The sequence below is a fragment of the Hibiscus syriacus genome, unplaced genomic scaffold (genome assembly GCF_006381635.1).
Source record: "Hibiscus syriacus cultivar Baekdansim isolate YM2019G1 unplaced genomic scaffold, ASM638163v2 tig00110678_pilon, whole genome shotgun sequence".
Taxonomy (NCBI): domain Eukaryota; kingdom Viridiplantae; phylum Streptophyta; class Magnoliopsida; order Malvales; family Malvaceae; genus Hibiscus; species Hibiscus syriacus.
Window position 1 is genome coordinate 75,962 of NW_024062822.1, and position 25,892 is coordinate 101,853.

The 25,892-nt window shown below is 34.6% G+C and overlaps 1 non-coding gene across 1 annotated transcript; it reads left to right on the plus strand.

Moving 5' to 3' along the window:
* Positions 1-1,027: 1,027 nt before the first annotated feature.
* Positions 1,028-1,191, plus strand: LOC120138250. The gene has a single exon (XR_005517504.1). It is a non-coding gene; the product is annotated as a U1 spliceosomal RNA (small nuclear RNA).
* Positions 1,192-25,892: the final 24,701 nt, after the last annotated feature.

The window sequence follows — 25,892 nt, forward strand, 5'->3', positions numbered from 1 at the left end:
GTGTTATAATAGTGAGTTACAATGACTATTTAAAATACTTATGGATAATATTTTTAGGAGTTTGAATTTTAGTAAAACTCTAACGTTATATTTATTTTTAGAATCCCACTAAATCGGAGTTATTAAAAGTATTGTACCAGGACGAAAATGTGTGTTGACACTATGTTGTCATAATTATCAAGAAACGAATATCCATATGTTGTGTGACTGCATCGAAGATAAAGTTGTCTGGAACCGCCTTATCCCTCCCTAGCTGACCGTTTCTTTTTATCTCAACGACCCTCAGCAGTGGCTTCAGGATAATATTCCCAGCCAAACGATTATCTCACACTGGGACCTTCCTTGGAGTACTTTAATTGCTACAACTCTTTGGCAGATATGGAAGAGCAGAAACGACAAAGTATTTAATGACATTCCTCAAAATGGAGAGACGCCACCCTTAGTCGTAGCTTCACCTGGGGCCGTTACTACGCAGAAAGCAAAGTGCATTCAACGTCCAATCGTGCCACCCCGAACCAGCAGGTTGATTGGAAATCTACCGAGCCCGTTTGGGTTTGCTTGAACGTTGATGGAGTTGTCTCCTCCACCACTAAACATGGAGCCATTGGTGGAGTATTTAGAGACAATGAAAGATCACGGATACTTGGTTTTAACAAAGCTCTTGGAATCTTACAACCATCGCAGGCTGAATTATGGGCAATTTACGTTGGCCTTCAGATTGCTTGGGACCATGGGTTTGAATTTCTTGTTATTCAATTTGATTCCATGGAAATCGTTAACCTTTTGAAAAAATCGGACGCTCATTCCAGTGGTCTTCCTTTGGTACGTGCCATCGAGAAGCTTTGAAAGCAAGCTTGGGTCACTACTATCTAGTGGATTTCTCGAAAAGGAAACTCTCTTGCTGATACAATAGAAGTCTGCTATCTCGAAGAGCGATTTTATGCTGAAACAATATCCCACATTGGTGAACTATATGAGTGGACCACTTATTTGACATTATAAATAAAGATATCTACCTCTTTTCAATATTTTTACCTAAACAGGTCAATGAACGATCATTAAAGTTCATGGCTTAGGTAAGCGACCTCCATTGCACTTTGGAGAGGTGCTTGCCTAAGGTCTCCCCAGTGTAGGAGAGCCTACATCATAATTTGTGGTAGTGGGTGAGTTTGAATTTGAATCGAGCTCAAAATCAAGCTTTAATTGAGCTCGAGTCTCGAGTTTTAATCGAGCTCTTGAATATTTTTTAAGTTAATTCACGAGTTTTCTAGTTGAATCAAGCTTACTTTTAAAATTTTCGAATTCGAATTGAACTTAACAATACTCGACTTGACTGATTTACACCCGTAATCTCTTGTAGTGAAAAAGCAAATGCAATGCTTATCTGATCTGTTTCTTTTGTACTGAAAAAGCCTTTGATGGGAGCAGCAACTTGTGAGTTGGTGGACCGTCGATTAAAAATTGGAATTTTATAAAGTTTGCCTCAAATAATTGGAGACCCAAGTTTAAAATAAAAATCAGTTCACATAGTCACTATATAGTCACTATATAGTCACTATCAATATTTAATTATGGTGTAATTAGGCATCCACAATACGTTTTTTATTTTAATAAAATTAAATTTTAATTATATTAAAACATTTATTAAATTTTAATTATATTAAAACAACATTTTGATATGCATTACGAAAAATTCGAGTTTAGGAGTTGATTACGTATGAAAAAGGGTAAATCTCCCACAACGTCCTAAATCAGTACCTAATTAATTAATTAGCCATCTTTGGAAAAAAATTATACGTTCGAATACAACTTAATTTGATACCTCTTTTAAAAAATACAAAGTAAGGCAAAACTTAACTATATACATCAAACAAATAAAATTAGTTAATTATTTTACCAACCTTTAATGAGAATAATTATTATCAATTATTTAAAGACATCGAGATCATACCTTAAATCCAATCTAACAATCTTTTTTCGACGAATTTAATTAAAAGAATACAATCCTTTTTCCAGTCTCAAGTTTTAAATGAAAACAATTTTTATGGTTACATTTAGTGGGATACCCCTTTATTTTAAAATCATCATAAATAACCTTTCTATACCTTAAGACAATCACTTCACCACGGTTTTAAAATGAAGGGGGTATTATTCTTAATCTACTTATTTTGATCCAATCAAATAATGTTTATGATGATATCATGCAAATGATTCAAGTTAAATCTTGGACCTATATGCACCAAATTACATATTCGCATAGTGACAAATAACCATATTTTATGAACAAACAAAAATGTAATAAAAATCAAAGATTAATAACCTTCGTATGCTGGCATTCAATTAATGTATATATAGGTATGCATTATTATGGGAAAACAATAAACAAAAAAAAGAAGGTTATTAATATACGTCAATGAATAATATTAATGTAATGTGAACTTGTGTTTGCTTAACTCTGAGTAAACTAAATGTGCATGTTAATTGTAACGAAGTGATCGAGGCAATTAAACGTTCAACGTACTATTTCAACGCATGATCATCTTAAATTAAGACAAAAACTAAGGGATTATTATTTGAAAAAATAACTTCAGTGACCGAAAATGCCTTATAATATACGATTTTAATCAATTTTTTTTGGATTTGCGAAAATGACCAATAAATTCGCAACGCGAACTCCAATTTCGCAACACAGTTTCTAAATTCGCAACGCGAATTTGTAATTCGCAACACAGAAGTCAAATTCGCAAAGCGCGTTTATTTTCGCAACGCGAATTTTATTTTCGAATTCGAAACACAATATTAATTTCGCAACACAAATGTAAACAATATAATCGCAACTTATAACCTAAAACCCAAAATCACAACTTAGTCCCATCTCCATCTCTCACTCTCTACGACGACATCTGTCCCCATCTCCAGCGAAATCCGTCCCCATCTCTGGCGAAGTCCGTCTATCTCCATCTCTCAGAGCCACCCTCACAACCATTCACGGCCACAAATGAAAAATCAACCACCGATGGTTAGTTTTTTTAATTATTTTTATTTTGAAAATTTTGTATTATTATTAGATTTTTCATATTTAAATTGATTATAAATTTACTCATAATTTCAATAAATAGATTAACCATTTCACTTAGATTGCTTAGTAAATTCATTCGGTTGCTGTCAATACTGCTAAACTGTTTAGTCTTTAACCTTGTAAAGTTAGTATTTGTCTTTGTTCTGTTTTTTTGGTTGAAGTAATGCAATTCAAGAAGAAGAGTAGTTTTTGAAACTTAAATTCGCAATACGAAAATGAAATTCGCAACACGAAAATCGCAACCCGAAAATGAAAATCACAACGCGATTTTTGCGTTGCGATTTTTGCGTTGCGAATTCAGAAACTACTCTTCTTCTGCAAATTGAAACTTGAATGAATTGCATTACTTCAACAAAAAAACTATGATAGAATAATGACTTGGGTGAATACCGTGCTAGTTTGAAACATATTCGGCTTCATTGACTCTAAGGAATAAATTAAGCCTAGCCACTACAATAACGTCGACATTTACACCTGTACAAGGAAAATTGTTTTAGGATACTTGCTTCGGGCCATGGCTGAAAGTACAACATCCAGGTGGAGATGCTATGTTGACCCATTTGTTTCTTAATACCATGACTAACGATCTACCTGAGAGGATACAACGTGGTGATGAAGAGATATGGTTTCATTTTTCACCGACGTATACTTGTTTTGGGCTGGAAGAGTTTTGCTTAATCACTGGTCTACGTTTCAGACACGATGAAGTAGGTCGGTACACTAGTCATATCGCCCGCCCATCATGGTTTTCTCAGGTTTTTCCTGAGCTAGCAAAGGCGAAGCCCAGTTTACACGTCGACGACTTGAAAAGATTACTTCTTAAAGATGGTTTTACTCGAATGGATGACCTTGATGTTGTATGAGTATGCCTTTTATTACTTTTGAATGATGATTTTTTAGGCAAAGAGGCCATACAACCTATTTCTGAGGACCTAATATTATTGGTAGAGGACCTAAATGCATGGAACGTGTTTCCGTGGGGTTCATATCTATGGAAAGCTACCTGGAAAAAGTTATCGTCTGCCTTTGAGGACCGTCGTATTTTGCATGGCGATGGTTCCAAATACACTTTGGTAGACTTTATTTGGGCCTTTAAGGTAATAATTTTTATATAATGTTTCCAAAATTATAATTAATTATTTAACAATTACTAATGTTTGTGTATTATATTGTTTGTAGATTTGGATATTTGAGGTTTTTCCTAGCACGCAGACATATGCAAGAAAAAATTCAAATGATATTCCTAGGGCTATTACCTGGACGAGGATCCTGTTGTTGGATTGGGAAGATTTACTACCATATACGATGATGAATGATGTAAGTTAACACAAATACTACCATATATAAACACGTTATTACTAGTAGACGTTTAACTTTGTTTGAGCTTTTATATTGTTAGGAGGCCAACTATCCATTACAGAGGCTGACACCCACATAGGCTGAGCTTGCCACTGATTGGTGGCAAGCTAGTAAGCGGTTTTTTGATGGGACGGATGATGAGCACCCCCCACTTCGAGAGCCATCACCTGATCGAGCCGATTCTACAGCTCGACACCCAGAGCCATCACCCGATCGAGCCGATTATATACCTCCACAAAGAGAGCCATCACATATTCTATCACATCATCGAGCCTCTTCTCCACCATCACCTCATGATAGACGACTGAAAAAGATGCCATGATATTTATCTCCCTGTTCTCCACCTCTACGGGATGAGTTAGGCGAGTTACGTGATGAGGTCAGTGCTTTACGTGATGAGGTCGGTACTTTACGTGACGATAATGGTGCATGGCGTGATGAGGTACGGTCTTTACGTGGTGAGGTAGATGTTTTACGCGATGAAAATGGTGTTTTACGTGGTGAGGTATCTACTTTACGTGATGAGGTAGCCGCTCTACGTGAGATTGTTTCATCGTTACAGAATGAGGTTCATACTCTACGCAATGAGGTAAGTTTATTTAATACTATACTAAAAATGCAAATAACATTTTTTCGGCATTATTTATTTATTTATTTATTTATGTATTAATTTATTTTTAGCGGCCTGATAAGGTAGATGCTTTACGTCGGGTTTTTCTTGCAACGATGGGGTTCACGCATCAGACATCGTGCACGTGCCATTACGTCTCCTTTCACCCCAATAGTGCCAAGACTCTGTAAGAAGAAGTCTGATTCACCTGTCATCGTTCAAGAGGCCCCTCCTATCATTCAAGAGGCCATTCTCATCGTTCAAGAGGCCCCTCCCACTGTTCAAGAGGCCCTTGTCATCGTTTAAGAGGTCCCTCCCATCGTTCAAGAGCCCGATTCACATGGCATACTATGTTGACATATTGATAAACCCCCTCACGTGCCCGATATGATGGATGAGAGTTGGCTTTCGTATGAGTTATCGGCCAGTACCATTCCTCAGCAGGAGAGGAGAACACTACCGGACACAATTATGGATAATACCCTTTGGGCTAAGATCGCAGTTGATTTTTATCTACATGAGCGAAGCCAGGGGTGTTACGCTGACATATGCAAAATCGACGATAGTATGCATGTAACATCCTAAAATACAGGTTAGTGACTAAATTGTAAAACTTCAGAGTATGGTGATCAAAGTAGGATACTTGTACAGTTTAATGATTTGTTCGGAAATATTTCCTGAATATTATTAGTAATTATCAAAGGAATTAAAGGGCAAAATGGTCATTTATCATGAAAGATATTTTTATCTCTTTATTAAGAGATAAACGTTGGGGGGGAAGAGTATCTGAAAACTCTTTCTTCTTCTTTTCTTCTTCCCCATCGTGAGCAAAAGAGGGCAAAGGTAAGGGTTTTCTAAATTGTTGGTTATTTATTAAATTTAAGGTTAGGTTTTGATCATTAGATAATAACTAAGCTTAAGGAAAGCTTAAGTTGTCTTATAATCAAAAGATGAAGAAGTTATAAGAGATTAAAGAAAATGAGTTTTTATATGAAATCATGGAAAAGAGTTGATAAGTTGAATTTAAAGTTAAATTTGACTTGTCATCATCCTAATTAAGGAATATGAAGTGTTAGAATTGTATTTAGAACATATTGAAATTTGAGTATGATTCTTGAATTTCATATGAAGGATAGGATTTTGAAGTTATAGATGATTTTCATGGATATAAGTTGGTTTAAGTAATGGTAGTTGAATTTAATGGCATGATAGGGGTTTAAAATAGAAGAATTAAGTGAAGAATTGATGATTTTCGGGGTTAAAATACAAATTCTGGTTAGAGGGAACCGATACCCTATAAAGGGAATCGATTCCCCCTCTTGGACGAAATTTTCCAGAATGTCCAGGGGGTATCGATTCCCCTTGGGGGGAATCGATTCCCCCTAAAGGAAAAATGAAATTAGGTTCAATAATCTGGCTTAAGTTATTAACATCAAGTTTAAGGTTTAGGCTTCTGATAGTTGTTTTGAAATGTTATATTTATGTAGATATTGAGCCTAAACAAGTTCTGGAATAATCAAAGGATTAGAATTGATTCAAATCAAACAAGGCTAAGGTGAGTGCAATTTTTATTGTACTTATATTATTGAACGAACATTGGCTTGCGATGAGCCAGTGATGGAGTTACTATGGTAAGAAGTGACTCCTAAATTGTTATTTGATTTGTAATTGTTATAGGTGCATGAATACATGAAATGTGTATAGATTATTATAAATGTTACATGATATACATGCATACGTGATTATGCAATATGTATATGTTATATGATATGCATAAACATAAGAGCATATAACATAAGATATGTGATCTATGCTATGAGACATGACCATGTGAAATGAGATAAGCTATGTGAATATATGAAATGACATATGAATATGGAATATGTGATACATGTGATATGATATGAAATACATGGTTACACATACATGTGGTATGTGACAGAAGAGAAAGAATAAGTGATGAGAAATGTATTCATCATAAATGCCCATAGTATATGATACGAGAGCTATAGGTATAGTTGGCATGCCAAGAGTCGAGGGTTCTGTAGTCCTTCGGACGTAGTCCTTCGGGACGTAATGGTCCTACGGACATATAGCAGTCCTTCGGGACGAATACTGAACAAATGTTCGGTGCCCCATGAGGGAATTTATACGAGCTGTGACAGCATTAGTGCACAACCTCAATGTACTCACATACCTCTATTCTCAATATATACATGGGCAATACAGTTGAAAGATAAATTAAAGTGAAAGTGGCACAAGAAGGTAAGTGTTACATGTGCTTGACATGCTTATATGTTATCATGTGATAGATACATGCATGTTGAAATGTCATGATTAAATGATAAGAATGCACATTCATGAATTTGTTGTTAAATGTTTATTTATTGCCTCACTAAGTCTATGACTTAGCGTGTAAGTGATTTACACGTAGGTACCAAGAAACGTGAAGAGCAAGAATAGAAGTAGCAAGGACAGTATTATTACTTGAAGATTAGATCAGAAGTAATCAACAAAGTATGTATTTTGGCGTGTATAGAGTGTTGGCATGTAATAAGTTGTTAATTATGAGCACTCTGATCGAGTTGGTATTTTGTGGTCTCTTTTATGTAAATTAAAATATTTTGTTTTAAACAAAGTTTTAAATTTCCCGGGATTTTTCTTTAAGTGTCAAGGTTTGAAAAGTCAACGTGACACCTCAGACTCGTATTCGGGTCGGGTACGGGTTGGGGTGTTACAGTTAATGGCATCAGAGCTAAGGTTTAGTCGATTCTCGGCATAAACCGGAGTCTTGAGTGTTTTATAAGGTATACATGCCAACAAAATAGTGAAAACTTCTGATCTGATGGAATAGTAATGTACTGTCTTGCTAATAGAATTAAAATACTATGTTATATTAGACGTATGATCATAAGAGTTTCTAAAGTGAAATACAAGGTGATAGACCTGAAGGTAATAGTATTCACCTGCCCTGGCCAGGCAGGGAGAATAGCGAAAACTTCAGGGAATGCCTGTATAAGATTAGAGAATGATTCATGATGTTGAATGAATGTATTGAAAAGAGTGGAGAACACCCGAGTTCAAGGGTGAATTTGAGAAATGTTCCATTGTTATGGAAATTTGATTAAATGGTAGTAAGATAATATTAGAAAATTTTCATTTCTCCAAAGAGGAGAAGTTAAATTGAGTAGTTTTGTTACTACGTAGATAAGCTAGAAGTATGGTGAACAAATGTCACCATAAGAATGTTAAAATATCAAGTGATGTGGTTATCATTTGTAGAAGAATTTATGAATAAGTACATGAATGATCAGTTCATAAAACAAATGAAGCTCTAATATATGAGATTAACAAAGAAGTTACACATGCATATGTATGAGTAAAAGTTTAATAAATTAAACAGATTTATTGTTGTGTTGATTTTGATTAGGAATGATAAGGAAGAACATATGATTGGTTGTTTAAGGCTTGCGCCTTAAATTAAAAGATTGATATGGGTTTGGAAATTGTTCTCATTTCTATAAATGGTTAATCGCGTTAAATCTCTAGAGAGAGTTAAGAATAAAAGGATTGGACAACAAAAATTTTAGATGATTAAGAGAATTAGTGTTTTATAGAGTTAAGCACTATCAAAGAAAGATAGAGATTCTGGTTTTCAACTTTAAACCATATATGAATTAGTTGTATTTTCCACCAGAGAATCAAATCATATGAGAGTCCGACAGACTCAAGCAGTAGGGTTTGATCTTGAAAGATTAAATAAGGAGTTAATTGATAATAAGTCAGGGTTAAAGACAACCTTTGTGAATTGGGTTAAAAGCTATGTTAGAAGTTATGAAAATTGAAGCAGAAAAATTGATTGAAAATATTATATATGATTGAGTGGATAAAGGTTGTACCCGAGATTAAAAGTTAAAGATTTCGTTTAAAAATTGAATGTGCTATTAAATAATGTTAAAGGATATCCACTATTTTAAAGTGGTGAATTTAGATGAGATAATTTAGTTGCTATGCGGTTAAGCTAAAATATGGTAAATAAATGTTATAATGGAAGACTTATTGATGTGAATATTGATGTGAACATTTGTTCAGTAATTATTTTATAAGATAGAAGATGTTGAAATGTTAAGAGTGAATAAATAAAATTTCATAATGCATAAGAATGAATGTGAATTTTGATAAGTTAAGTAAACTATTTTTGAGATAATTCTGATTGGAAAAGGGGTATATGATTAATAAATTGGGACTTGTGCACTAGATTAAATAGTTGTTATTGACTATCTGTAAGAGTAAAGGTGATAGAGTTAAAAGATTGGAAGAAAAGATAAAGTGAATTAATCAAGTATGATATGGATTTGAATATGGTTAGGTATTTGGATCCTATAAATATATGATTAAGGCAATGAGAAGAGTATTTACAGGTTTTAAAAAAAAAAGCGCTTTGAGGAATAAAGATACAAGTATAAAAATGATAAAGAATAAAGTTCTGTGCTAGTAAAGATGACTATCCAAATCATGAAAATGTGACAATGAGTGATAGTTAAGGATAAATTTATGTGATATATAAGAGCATGTGAGTATAAAGGACATGATGATTAGTTATGTATAAGATAATACTAATTATAAAAAGGTAACTGGAATGGTTAATTTGAACCAAATAAATCGTATTATGAATGAGTGAATGAAGGTTTGATAAGTGAAGGAATTAGAGAATGAATTATTTTGAAAAATATATATATATATATATATACAAAAATAGATGGTTCGATGAAAGTTTACGTTTTGATTGAAAGAATAAGTGGGTCAATAAAGTAATGTAATAGTGAATGTATTAAGTTAAAAGGATAAAAAGGGATAAGTATAAATGACATGAAAAGAAGGTAAAAGCAAAAGAGGAAAAAAAATAATGAAAGAATTAAAGTAATAAAGTGAAGGTTATGATAGCATGAAAAAAAAAATTATTGAAAAGGTGATACGTGAAAAGGAATATTATACGTGTAAATAGTATTGTGTATAAGCAAGAGTGTGAATATGATAAGAGGTATTACGAAATTTTTATCTAGGTGTTTGACTTGTCACAATCAAAGCTGAGCATTAGGTTCCATCGGGAATGTTACAACTAATTTTAATTCCTCAGTGGAAATGGTAGAATGTAACGATGGATTTTGTAACGGGGTTGCCTTTAACTCTGAGCAAAAGAGATTCAATATGGGTGAGTGTAGACAGGATGATCGAGTTAGTTCATTTCATTCCGATACTAGCTGATTTCTCTATGGATAAGTATGTGGAGTTGTATATCAGAGAGATTATATGGTTACATGGTGTACCTGTTTCCATAGTTTCTGATCAGGATCCTAGATTCACATCATGATTTTGGAAATCTTTGAAAAGGTCTGAGGAATTCAAATTAATTGTAGCATTGATATATATGCATAGACAGATAATGAGTTTAAACAGATTATTCATGCTAAAAAAAAAAGGTTATGTATGATTGAGTTCAAAGAATCGTGGGAAAATGATTTACCTTTAGTAGAATTTGTCTACAATAAGAACTATCAATCGAGCATTAAGATGACTCTGTATGAAGTTTTATGTGGGAGAAAATGTCGGACACCATAAATTTGGTTTAAGTTAAAAGATAAGAATTTTATTTGTCAGGATTTATTGAAAGTGGTTGAGGATAAAGTAAAGATAATTCAAGCTAATATCAAGATGACATCTGATCGGTAGAAGTATTATGCAGATTTGATGAAGAAATAAATTAAATTTCATGAAGACGATAAGGTTTTTCTTAAAGTATCATCTTGGAAAAAAAATGCAAAGGGGAGAGTATAATTGAGTTTAAAAGATCGGAAAAAGAATGTCAGGCTAAGTTAACCAAGTGTAAAATGTATTGGTCTAAGGTTGTGTTTCTTAGCCATGTTAATATAGTCAAATAGATAAGGATTTAATTATATGTATAAAGGAAACGTGAGATATATTTGAATGATAGTATTCTTTTTAATCAAGTTGTTAAAGATAAGCATGTTAATTTTGAGATGATAAAAAGAGTATTGACATCAATTTCAAGATTGATATGAGTAAAATTTAGAAAAATTATGTATAGTAATTTGGATGAAGATGGTATAAGAATAAATGTTTGGTTTATGTTGTAAAGTAATTAAAGATTGATGAAAGAAATCAACGGACTCATGATATTGAGTGGCAAGGATTACGATTACCATATGGATAGAACCTTATTATTTCCATGATGAGCGACACTATATTTATACGAATTTATAAAGATTAAAAGTAGGTGTCGAATCGAATGAGTGAAAAGATAAGAATGGATGTAATTCATTATTGATTGAAAATAAGTTTAGTAATTGCAACCAAGAAGGGAAAATTAAAGATTAAAAGCCGGATGAATGTTATCATACCACAGAAAGAGTTATCATTGAGTGTGTTTAATAAATAGTAGATCAGCAAGTAAAGAAAGATATCCAATAGTTTTATGTGACGTTTTGTGTAAAAGAAATGTTGAACACTATTAAATTAGTTGAATAGAAATATTAAGATTTTGTATGGACAGATTGGATCAAAGAAGTTCAAAAAATGGAATTTCTAGATAAGTGATAAAGTATTTCTTAATATCTTGTTCTGAATAAGATTTTCTGTTTAGTATAGCTCAGTCCTACATTCATTGGACCTTATGGATCTTTAAAAGAGGTGGATCCGTAATATAACAGAGAAATGCAAATAAGAATGAGTATATAGTTATCCATCTATTTGTACAGTGAAAATTCGAGGACGAATTTTCTTAAGGGGGAGAGATTTGTAACATCCTAAAATACAGGTTAGTGACTAAATTGTAAAACTTCAGAGTATGGTGATCAAAGTAGGATACTTGTACAGTTTAATGATTTGTTCAGAAATATTTCCTGAAAATTATTAGTAATTATCAAAGGAATTAAAGGGCAAAATGGTCATTTATCATGAAAGATATTTTTATCTCTTTATTAAGAGATAAACGTTGGGGGGGAAGAGTATCTGAAAACTCTTTCTTCTTCTTTTCTTCTTCCCCATCGTGAGCAAAAGAGGGCAAAGGTAAGGGTTTTCTAAATTGTTGGTTATTTATTAAATTTAAGGTTAGGTTTTGATCATTAGATAATAACTAAGCTTAAGGAAAGCTTAAGTTGTCTTATAATCAAAAGATGAAGAAGTTATAAGAGATTAAAGAAAATGAGTTTTTATATGAAATCATGGAAAAGAGTTGATAAGTTGAATTTAAAGTTAAATTTGACTTGTCATCATCCTAATTAAGGAATATGAAGTGTTAGAATTGTATTTAGAACATATTGAAATTTGAGTATGATTCTTGAATTTCATATGAAGGATAGGATTTTGAAGTTATAGATGATTTTCATGGATATAAGTTGGTTTAAGTAATGGTAGTTGAATTTAATGGCATGATAGGGGTTTAAAATAGAAGAATTAAGTGAAGAATTGATGATTTTCGGGTTAAAATACAAATTCTGGTTAGAGGGAACCGATACCCTATAAAGGGAATCGATTCCCCCTCTTGGACGAAATTTTCCAGAATGTCCAGGGGTTATCGATTCCCCTGGGGGGGAATCGATTCCCCCTAAAGGAAAAATGAAATTAGGTTCAATAATCTGGCTTAAGTTATTAACATCAAGTTTAAGGTTTAGGCTTCTGATAGTTGTTTTGAAATGTTATATTTATGTAGATATTGAGCCTAAACAAGTTCTGGAATAATCAAAGGATTAGAATTGATTCAAATCAAACAAGGCTAAGGTGAGTGCAATTTTTATTGTACTTATATTATTGAACGAACATTGGCTTGCGATTAGCCAGTGATGGAGTTACTATGGTAAGAAGTGACTCCTAAATTGTTATTTGATTTGTAATTGTTATAGGTGCATGAATACATGAAATGTGTATAGATTATTATAAATGTTACATGATATACATGCATACGTGATTATGCAATATGTAATATATGTTATATGATATGCATAAACATAAGAGCATATAACATAAGATATGTGATCTATGCTATGAGACATGGCCATGTGAAATGAGATAAGCTATGTGAATATATGAAATGACATATGAATATGGAATATGTGATACATGTGATATGATATGAAATACATGGTTACACATACATGTGGTATGTGACAGAAGAGAAAGAATAAGTGATGAGAAATGTATTCATCATAAATGCCCATAGTATATGATACGAGAGCTATAGGTATAGTTGGCATGCCAAGAGTCGAGGGTTCTGTAGTCCTTCGGGACGTAGTCCTTCGGACGTAATGGTCCTACGGACATATATAGCAGTCCTTCGGGACGAATACTGAACAAATGTTCGGTGCCCCATGAGGGAATTTATACGAGCTGTGGTGACAGCATTAGTGCACAACCTCAATGTACTCACATACCTCTATTCTCAATAATATACATGGGCAATACAGTTGAAAGATAAATTAAAGTGAAAGTGGCACAAGAAGGTAAGTGTTACATGTGCTTGACATGCTTATATATGTTATCATGTGATAGATACATGCATGTTGAAATGTCATGATTAAATGATAAGAATGCACATTCATGAATTTGTTGTTAAATGTTTATTTATTGCCTCACTAAGTCTATGACTTAGCGTGTAAGTGATTTACACGTAGGTACCAAGAAACGTGAAGAGCAAGAATAGAAGTAGCAAGGACAGTATTATTACTTGAAGATTAGATCAGAAGTAATCAACAAAGTATGTATTTTGGCGTGTATAGAGTGTTGGCATGTAATAAGTTGTTAATTATGAGCACTCTGATCGAGTTGGTATTTTGTGGTCTCTTTTATGTAAATTAAAATATTTTGTTTTAAACAAAGTTTTAAATTTCCCGGGATTTTTCTTTAAGTGTCAAGGTTTGAAAAGTCAACGTGACACCTCAGACTCGTATTCGGGTCGGGTACGGGTTGGGGTGTTACAATGCATTTGTTTCTTGATCGGTCTTGGTGGGGTGTTTTATTAGGAGTTGAAGAGAATGGCTATTTCGAATGGGGGGTAAGTATTATATTCTTCTTATATTGCATTTTTATTTTTTTAATTTATTAAATTCACTAATATATGTATTTTTTTATCCACATCATATTGATGCATGGGTGTCACGTCTTCTGATTATAAGGAAATTGAAGAAAATAAAAAAGACGCAATTGACTATTATGCCTTCGTCTTTTCACGTAGCTCAGTTGAAGGATCAGAGAGATGCTTCATATGCGTTGGGTAATGGAAAAGCTAATCTTTATCCTGCATGGTGGGAGGTTGATAAGGTTAGTATTTATTTTTGAATATTTTAAAGGTGTTCATAAATTTTATTTGATGTGCACAATTGAATTATTATTTATGATTGTAGGTGTTTATCCCTGTTATGGAACGTCGTCATTGGCTTCTCGTCGAGCTTCAACTCCCATCCTTGAAGACAATAGTATATGACAGCATGTTGAATTACATACAATTGTCTGATTTGAAAGATATTATTTGTAAGGGATGGAGCGCTCATTTGTCTAAATACTTGGATGCGATTGATTATTGGACTAATTCTGGAAACAAGAAGCCAAAAAAGTTCAAAGTTACAATGATGAGAGACGAGACAACGCCACAACAAACGGCTGGAGCCAGAGGGGATTTTGGTCCTCTTGTATGCATGTTCTTGGAACGTTTGAAAACAAGAGGTAAACAATTTTTACCTCCCACAAATAGAGATAGAGGTGCAGTAGGGTTATGGTTTTGTCATTTAATGGTTAGAGCGATATATTCGAGACATTACCTACCTGCATCCGCGTACTGAAAGTGTGCATAAACAACCATTTGTTATTGGTAAGTTTGAGCAAGTGTTGTTAACATATATACTCTTTGTTGGTTTGAAAATGTTTGGTTAAGTACCTAGAATTCAATAATTTGTTATTTGTTGGTTTTAGATGTGTAGAAAGTGTTGTTTGAGCAAATGTTTGGTTTCTGCAGGTAAATCCTGAAGTGAGCTGTGTGAAATTGATGTATTTGTGTATAAACAACCAATTGTTATTGGTAAGTTTATGCAAGTGTTGTTAACTGTTATATACTTGTTGGTTTGAAAATGTTTGGTTTAAGTACCTAGAATTCAATAATTTGTTGTTTGTTGGTTTTATATGTGTAGAAAGTGTCATTTGAACAAATGTTAGGTTTCTGCAGGTTAATCCTGAAGTGAGTTGCGTGAATGTAAGCTCCCTATTGTTAGGAGCATTTGGATTTACTGTCTGGGGCTAATTGTATCAATGTGTTGTTGATTTGTTTTTTTAGATGTGTAAATAAGAATTATTTTTTTCTTGTTTAATTGATTTGTAAAATTTGATTTGTTGTTTAAGAAAATTTCAATCTGCATTATGTTGAAGGAAAAAAAGACATGTTGAAGGTACACTTTCGCAACGCAAAAGTCAAATTTGCAACGCGAAAGTCAAATTCACGTTGCGATTGTTGTGAATTTGACTTTTGCGTAGCGAATTTGACTTTCGTAATAATCACAACGTGAATTTGACTTTCGCGTTGCGAATTCAAGGAAACCACCTTAAAAAAGATAACAGACAATAATCTGATAAGTGATAACAACTGAACAGATCATAGCAATTTTCAAACTCAAGTTACTAATGCATGTCTAACTGAAAATGTATGCATTCACACATAAAATACACATAATACAACGTTTGCATTTAAAAATCACCTAAGTTAATAAGTCCCAAAAGGTGAAGCCAATTCTGATTGGGATTTTTTTTATTGCGATTTTGATTTCCTTTTGCTTGGCACCATATGAGCTTTGGATTTTGATGAGGATCCATATTTTGGTAAAGGAAAAGATGATTGTGATGGCACTGGTGATCCACAGGTCAACCTTGTATGACCACTTTCCTTGTACCGACTACATGTCCATATCCTCTTCTATTCACCCTTAGATGGTATACGATCGTGATTTTTTGGTCGGCCAGGTAGCCTGCTGCCCATGACTGGTGGCAAAACTGTTTGTAAGTCATCTGGTATGTCCCACTCAGAAGGATGTGGAATAGGGTAGACAATATCGGCATAAGTCTATCGATATACTTCTGTAGTGTAGCAATCCATAGCGTATGCACTTGAATCATCTTGGTTTAGATGAAGAGCAACTTTTATAACATGGCCACACGGATAACCAGATGTTTGTCATTTCATATAACTACACGTTTTTGCATTTAGATCAACAAGCTGATATGAGTTATTATCCAATACTTCAAACAAAGTGTTTGAACATGGTTCAACTCTCCATGACGTTGACTTCACAACACGTTTCATTATCTTTTTTTCAGTCCATGGTGTAACACGACGTTCCAATGTTCCTATAAATTTAAATAAATAATACTTAGTAAAATATATAAATATGATAAGTTATAAATTTAAAGAAATAATACATGCATGGTTTCTTTGCTTGTAGTACCACTGTTGAATAGAGGCTCGAAAAAACTCCATTAACATAGTAATGGGTAATTTTCGGGAATGACGACTTAGAGCGTTGATTGATTCTGCACTATTAGACGTCATGAAACAATATCTTGCTCCAAGTTGATGTACTCTTGACCATCATTCAAACCCGACATCTTCTAGTGTTTGAGCACATTGAGGCAAAACACGTCTTAAACAATTTATATGCTTATTAAAATCCACTTCCCGATAAGCTTTTACAGCTTTCCAGTATGTCCATTTGTGATTTTTTATACCAACAGACCTTGATTTTAGATTTCTGTACAAATGAACACCACAAAGTCCATGAAAAGCATATGGGAAACACTTTCTAACATCGTTGTCAATTGAGTTTGCCCTATCGGATATGATTGTTAGATTGCTAATAGGACCTATGCAATCCCTAAGATGCCCCATAAACCATGTCCATGAATCAGAGGTTTCAGATTTGCCAACCCTGTAAGCTATTGGCAGTATCCCATTGTTAGCATCCATGGCTACTGCTAATAAGTTTACTTCAAGGTGTCGACCTTTCAAATGTGCTCCGTCAACTATAATAACTAGGCACATGCAAGTAATAAACGAACGAATCTACAAATAATACAAAGAAATATAATCATTTAAATGTGAAATGCATGTAACTAACAAAAATGAGTCAACAAAAGTATATTTATTTACTAACCGCAGCACCAGTGGCGATAAACAGCAACTCAAAGCGTCCATCTCTATCTATTTTGATATGAGTTACCGACCCAGGATTTTTCAGCTTTAAATTGTGACAATAAGCCGACAGTTGGGCAAACGATGCTTCTGGAGACCCCCTCAACAATTCCAAGGCATAACATTTGGCTCTCCAAGCTTGAGAATATGAGAGACTAATCTTGAATTTAGCATTCATGTTAGTCATAATTTCATCTCCCCGATATACCCTACAATTCAAAAACATTAACTCAGCCAGAAAACCACCCAACACCTTTTTGTTTGCTTGTCTATGTGAGGAAAAACTCGGGTTCTTGAACATGTATGTTTATCAATAAAATTCCTAACTTGAAACATTTCGCAATTTTTTATCCTCTTTCTAATCATACACCACGTATAGTTTTTGTCAATCATACACTTTGTTTCGAAATGATCTTTGCTTGATTTGTTAACTTTTAGTTGATAGCCATCTTCCACATATTTCGTATACAAATCTATCTTCAAGTCTTCCTTTGTATCAAAATAATCATCTTTCTTGATACGAATAACTTTTGTGTAATAATCAACTGTTATATTTACCAACTCTTCTTCCGGTATCTGAAGTAATTCTGGCATATTCCAGTTATACTCCCTTTGCATTTTCTTCTTTTTCTTTTCTTCGGGGACTTCTTCTTCTTCTTTTTATTCTTAAGGGTTATATGAATTACATAATGGATGTTCAACATGTTCATTCATAGTCGTAACTTACTCCTCATTATTATCAACAACATCTTCCTCGGCAACGACTGTTTCATCATCAAAATTCGGGTATTGACCAATATCAAAATCATTACACGCAGGGTCTGTTTCTTCTTCTGAAACATCATCAAAATCCGAGTATTGACCAAGATCAAAGTCTGGGTATTGACCAAGATCAAATTTTGAATACTGACTAGTACTCACAATTTTTTTTCTGTTGGCTCATAATCGTCTAACTGGTCAATACGAAAACTGAAATTTGGTGCTGAAAGTTGATTGGGATTTGGATTAGGAAAAGGTTGTGGGTTTTGAGATTGTGTTTGATATTATGTTTGGTATTGAAAATGTGGGGAAACAAAATTTTCTTGGTGATGAAATTGTGGTGGAACCATTAAATTTTGAGGTTGATAACAACATTGTACATTGTGAGCACCATAAACTGGTGATACATGCACCACATGCCCTAAAGCTAAGGATGATGAATTTACTATACCACTTGGCCCTATCACACGAGGCTGGACAAAACTTCTTAAAGACAAGCTTCAAATCGTAGTTCAAGCATTCATCCGTAAGGGTCTAATAGCAGCATATTTGCAACAACTTTTTTAAGGGGATACAGTTGTTATACGGTCGACATGTCTTCTGTAGATACAACCTTCTATCTCTTATCTTTCTAACGGTTCTTGAATCGCATCAATCCGATATCGGGAACTCAAGATATGACCATTTTACTGAAGACGGTGCATGCAGGAAATTCTATACGGGATTAATACGTTATTTTGTAAATATTACGAATTTTCAATATTTATATTGATTATTTGTAATATAATTTAATATAGGATGATTAATTATCTTTTAGGATCAGAATTATTATTTTATTAGGAATTAAGGTTGGGTTAAAATAATATTTTTAGTTATTATTATTTTATTAGGAATTAGAGTTAAAACATGTTTAGTTTATTAATATTTTATTCTTTAGTTATTTAGGACCTTTAGAATTCAGCTCCTATATAAAGGAGGTTTCATTCAACTTTGTAAATCAGATTTCTTTGATTAATAATACAATGAGAGTTCGTTTTTGCAAGTGCTGATTGCCTTGTGTCTTCGAAGCTTCTTCTCCTTGAGTTCTTTCAAGTTCTTGTGAGGGAGATTAATCTTCACACTCCAATTTGCCTTTTCATCACGACTAGGAGGGTTGGTTAGAGCCATATTATCGTGTTTGCCTTTTCATTGCGACTAAGAGGGCTCGATAGGACATTATCCATAGATTTTCCACATATCCATCCACGTCATCAATCATCTTTATCGTTCACCTTCATAAGGGAGATCTTTTGATTTCTTGGTTATCTTATTTTATTTGCAATTCATTTATCTTTTCTTTATCTTGTTTTAATCTTATTTTTATCTTGTTTCCAGCACCAAAAAGAAACCCTATCTATTGCCGCCACCTTCCTGATTCATCCCTTATTGTTCTTCATCGAGTCTAGATATTTTCTAGGTTTGATTCTTCAACAAGAGCAACGTTCATTAACCCGTCACCGCTTCCCTATCAATTGATATCAGAGCTGGGCCGATTCTTGGAAAGAAGCAAGCAATCTTGTTTGTTCTTGCACACAACACTGTCAAGGTACCCCAACGGAGCTAGTTCAGAGAAGATTCATCGTTTCAGGTTATTTTTATTTAATTTTAATTTAGATTCAAATCCTTCTTGTTAGTTTGCTATTTTTTTCAAAAAAAAAACAAAAAGACAAAATTTCAAAAAAAATTGCAAACAAAGGTATTTAGGGCTGATTTTCTCCAGATATCATATTCGTCTTAAGTTTAATCTCCAGTACAAAATTCAATTCGATCAGAGTTCATTAGATTCTTAAAATACATCATTCAAGTTTTATCGGCAGATTCGGTCTAGAATATTGTCGAATTTCTTGAAAATTATACATGAGGAATTCTGTGGTGAAAATTTCCAGATTGAAACTCCATATATTGGAGATCATTCACACAAAAAATCAGAATTTTTGGAGATCAAGAACAACTTTGAACAAAGCGATCAAGAAAAACAGATTGTTTGAGGACTCACCGTTCAACAGAGTCTACTGGATACTACTGAAAGTATTTGAATCTGAAATTTTACAGGTGGTTTCTTGACGCATCGAAAGACATTAAAGAATATTTCCAGAATTTTTGGATACCTTTAACCCCTCAAAAACGTTTCTCAAGTTGATCCAGCGTTTTCTAGGTTTTCTGGTTTGGTCCTTTTTTTCTTTAACTCTTAGTGCTTTAGGTTCTTTTGTTTTTCCCTGTTATTGTTCTTTTGCATTATCTAACACATTATATTCCTTGTGTTAGTAGGACTAAAGAGTTTGCATACTTCTTCCTTCTTTGCATTCTTGTTCTCTTGGAGTCTAACCTTTGTTTGGCCTCTTAGAGCTTTTAGGTTTTTCTTATCGCCTTTGCTAGTAATCAAACTCCGATACGAACTATGAAAGACTACTTGGTAAAGTGAGTTTTAAAGAGTACAAGATCAGCTTACTTGCCTCTCGTTGTGTTACTTTCTTGGAGTGACTTGTGAGGTTTCTTGCTTTGTTAAATTTATTTTCTTTTATTTTTATTCTACTTTAAAATCTTCTTTTGAGTGTTATAATTGCAGGATGGGCGACAATAACAATGAGACACTTACGGCCATCTTAGCCGCACTTGAACGACTCACAACTCAATTTGATCAACTTAACAATGCCTTGAGAGAACGACAAGAACTACAACTGGATCTACCAAACCAGAATCCAAGGCCAAACAATGCTGAACTTTTGGCCCCCAGGCGAGCACAACCACATTTTCAAACACCCGAACTCTTTGCAAAACCAAAGTTTACGATCCCGTCTTTTAAAGGAGACTATGATCCAGATAAGTACATCGATTGGGAAGGAAAATTTGATCTCTTGTTCGCATACCATGACTGCCCCCAAGCTGAACAAGTTCCCCTCATCACCTTGGAATTCGAAGGATATGCTCACACTTGGTGGATGCAAACAAGGAAAAAGATCGACAGCTACCAAATTCAACCGATCACTTCTTGGACCGAACTCAAACATGCCATGAGGAACCGATTCCTACTGACACATTATACACGAGAAGTTAAACAACGACTACACCGACTTCGACAAGGTATAAGTTCAGTTGAAGATTACTACAAGGAGATGCAGTCCTTACTCAATAGGGCTAACATAACTGAAGAAGAAGAGGACACCATGTCAAGATTCGTCGTCGGCTTGAACTCAAACATCACTGATCTTCTTGACCTCCATGGGTACGAAAACCTCGAAGATACACTGAAGAAAGCAATGACAATTGAAGCACAAATACAAAGGAGATTCCGATTCAGAGAACATTACCAAGGTACTTCATTCTCTTACCAAGGTAATCCTTCAAATCCTTCCTCATCTTCTACTCCATCTTCTAAAAAAAAAATCGAGAGATGACAAACTCGATAAAGAGAAACAACGACCAGCAAAGAATGAGACACTTCCAGCCCCTAAAGACGACACCCAAGCAAGAGACATCAAGTGTTTTAAATGCTTAGGAAGAGGCCATATCAGTCGCAATTGTCCAAACATGAGGACCTTAACCATACTAGGTGATGGATCTTACAATTCTGACTCTGATGACGACATCGCCGACATACCAGTACATGTCGAAGCCAAAGAAGATAGTGATGACTATGGAAGCGATGAGTACAATGGCACAATCTTGGTGATCCGTCATACATTGAACATCCAAGCATCCGATGAGTCTGACATACAATGTTCCAACATCTTCCACACACGCTGCCTAATCAAGGAACAACCATTCTCCATCATTATTGACAATGGTAGTTGTGTCAACGTCATTAGCTCCAACGTTGTTGAATCACTCAAACTTCCTTGCCAACGACATTCAAAACCTTATTGCTTACAATGGCTTAATGAGAGTGCCGAGATGAAGGTGGTTAAACAATGCCTCGTTAATATCAAGATGAGAAAGTATTGTGACGACGTAAGGTGTGATGTAATTCCGATGCAAGCATCCCACATTCTTCTAGGACGGCCTTGGCAATACGACAACGACGTCACATATTATGGTCGAAAGAACACTTACACAATTCCAATAAAAGGTAAACCGTTCCGACTTAACCCCCTACCCCCCAAAGAGATTCTCATAGATCAACAATGAATTCTCAAGGAAACAAGGAATTTGAAACAAAAGGCAAAAGAGGTCACAACCGATAAAAGCCAAACAAATGACCCACGGGTGGTGAGTGAACCTCAATGTGAAAATAAAAGAGTATCTCAAAACATTTATGAGAGTGCAAAAGATATGAGAGAGACCCTTTTTCAAAATAGGCCATGTATTCTAGTCCGTTTCAAGGACTCCATTTTATCAACTATCACTAACATCGCAGATTTGCCTAGTGTGTTTTCTTCTCTATTACATGAGTTTCAAGATGTCTTAAGCAACCCACCGGATGGTTTACCACCTACAAGAGGAATCGAACATCAAATCGACTTTATCCCTGGATCAACCATACCAAACCGCCCCACTTACTGATGTAATCATGAGGAAACGAAGGAATTGGAACGACAAATAGATTCATTATTACCAAAAGGACACATCCGTGAGAGTCTTAGTCCTTGTGCAGTTCCCGTCATTCTAGTTCCAAAAAAAGATGGCACATTCCGAATGTGTGTAGATTGTCGACCTATCAATCGGATAACAATCAAGTATAGGCATCCTATTCCACGCCTAGATGATATGTTGGATGAACTACATGGTGCAAGTATCTTCACCAAAATAGACTTGAAGAGTGATTACCATTAAATTCGAATGAAAGAAGGAGACGAATGGAAAACAGCATTCAAGACAAAGTTCGGCTTGTATGAATGGCTTGTTATGCCCTTTGGACTCACAAACGCTCCAAGCACCTTCATGAGATTAATGAATCACGTTCTTAAGGAGTTTATAGGTAAATTTGTTGTCGTTTACTTTGATGACATTCTTATATACTCATCTTCTCTTAATTCTCATATCATTCATGTTCGAATGGTTCTCGAAGTTCTTCGACGAGAACATTTATATGCTAACATGGATAAATGTGTGTTTTGCAGTGATAAGCTTATGTTTTTAGGCTTTATAGTTAGTGTACAGGGTATTCATGTAGATAAAGAGAAGGTCAAGGCAATTCAAGAATGGCCCACGCCTACTTCCATCACCGAGGTAAGATCTTTTCATAGTTTAACAAGTTTCTACCGTCGCTTTGTCAAAGATTTCTAAACCATTGTTGCACCATTAACCGAGATCATCAAAAAGTCAGTTGAATTTAAATGGGACCACTACAACAAAAAGCTTTTGAACTTCTTAAAGATAAGTTATGTTCTGCCCCTATTCTTCGTCTTCCCAATTTTTCTAACACATTTGAGCTAGAATGTGATGCTTCAGGCATAGGCATTGGTGTCGTCCTCATGCAAGAAAGACAACCTATCACTTACTTTAGTGAAAAGTTAAAAGGTGCACAATTGAACTACTCTACCTACGACAAGAAACTTCTTGCACTCGTCCGAGCACTCGAAGTGTGGCAACATTATCTTCTCCTTAAAGAGTTTGTCATTCACACGGACCATGAATCACTCAAATGGTTAAATGGACAAGGTAAGTTAAACAAACGACATGCTCGATGGGTTGAGTTCATTGAATCTTTTCCTTACATCATCAAATACAAACAAGGGAAAGATAACATTGTAGCTGATGCATTATCTCGATGATACACACTTATCACTCGTATGCATGCTATTGTTCTGGGTTTTGCACATATCAAAGAACTTTATCCTAACGATCCAGATTTTTCTGAGATTTATAAACAATGTGTAAAAGGTGCTTTTAACAAGTTTTATCTTGTAGATGGCTTTCTTTTTCGCATGAACAGGTTATGTATACCATAAGGCTCTTTGCGAGAGTTCTTGGTTCACGAGTCACATGCCGGAGGACTTATGGGACACTTCGGTATTCACAAAACACTTGATATGGTCATGGAACACTTCTTTTGGCCGCATATGCGTAAAACAGTGGAAAAGATTTATGCATCATGCATCACGTGCAAACAAGCAAAGTCAAAGGTAAATCCTAATGGTCTGTACACGCCTTTACCAATTTCTTCTTCTCCTTGGATTGATTTATTGATGGATTTTATACTTGGCTTACCCCGCACTAATAAAGGACGAGATAGTATTTTTGTGGTTGTGGACAGATTCTCAAAGATGGCACACTTCATTCCTTGCCATAAAATGGACGATGCCACACATATTGCTGATTTATTCTTTCGAGAAATAGTCCACCTTCATGGCATTCCTCGCACCATTGTGTCCGATTGTGACACTAAGTTTATAAGCCACTTTTGGAAGGTATTGTGGGGTAAGATTGGCACAAAACTTCTCTATTCCACTTCTTGTCATCCTCAAACCGATGGACAAACCGAAGTAATAAATCGGATTCTAGGATCTTTGCTAAGAACTGTGGTAGGTAAGAATACCCGTAATTGGGAAGAATGTTTACCTTTTGTTGAGTTTACTTATAATCGATCCATTCACTCCACAACAGGTTATTCTCCATTCGAAATAGTTTATGGTTTTAACCCATTAACTACTTTGGATCTTATTCTCTTACCTTTAGATCAGGTTGTCAGTTTACATGGTGAAAAGAAGGCTGCCCTTTTCAAAGACATTCACGCCAAAGCCAAACTCAAGATGGAGAAAACCTACGAGGCAATCACAAACCGAGTTAACAAGGGCCGACGACATGTCACCTTTGAACCAGGAGATTGGGTATGGGTTCACATGAGAAAAGAAAGGTTCCCGACACAAAGGAAATCCAAGCTAGACCCACGAGGCGATGGCCCATTCCAAGTCCTTGAACGAATCAATGACAATGCCTACCGCATTGATCTTCCCAGTGAGTATAACGTGAGTGCATCCTTTAATGTTTCTGACTTATCTTCTTTTGATATTTCAGATTCGTGGACGAATCCTTTTAAGGAAGGGGGAGATGATACATGCACCACATGCCCTAAAGCTAAGGATGATGAATTTACTATACCACTTGGCCCTATCACACGAGGCCGGACAAAACTTCTTAAAGACAAGCTTCAAATCGCAGTTCAAGCATTCATCCGTAAGGGTCTAATAGCATCATATTTGCAACAACTTTTTTAAGGGTATACAGTTGTTATACGGTCAACATGTCTTCTGGAGATACAACCGTCTATCTCTTATCTTTCCAACGGTTCTTGAATCGCATCAATTCGATATCGGGAACTCATGATATGACTATTTTACTGAAGACGGTGCATGCAGGAAATCCTATACGGGATTAATACGTTATTTTGTAAATATTACGAATTTTCAATATTTATATTGATTATTTGTAATATAATTTAATATAGGATGATTAATTATCTTTTAGGATCAGAATTATTATTTTATTAGGAATTAAGGTTGGGTTAAAATAATATTTTTAGTTATTATTATTTTATTAGGAATTAGAGTTAAAACATGTTTAATTTATTAATATTTTTATTCTTTAGTTATTTAGGACATTTAGAATTCAGCCCCTATATAAAGGAGGCTTCATTCAACTTTGTAAATCAGATTTCTTTGATTAATAATACAACGAGAGTTCGTTTTTGCAAGTACTGATTGCCTTGTGCCTTCGAAGCTTCTTCTCCTTGAGTTCTTTCAAGTTCTTGTGAGGGAGATTAATCTTCACACTCCAGTTTGCCTTTTCATCACGACTAGGAGGGTTGGTTAGAGTCATATTATCGTGTTTGCCTTTTCATTGCGACTAGGAGGGCTCAATAGGAC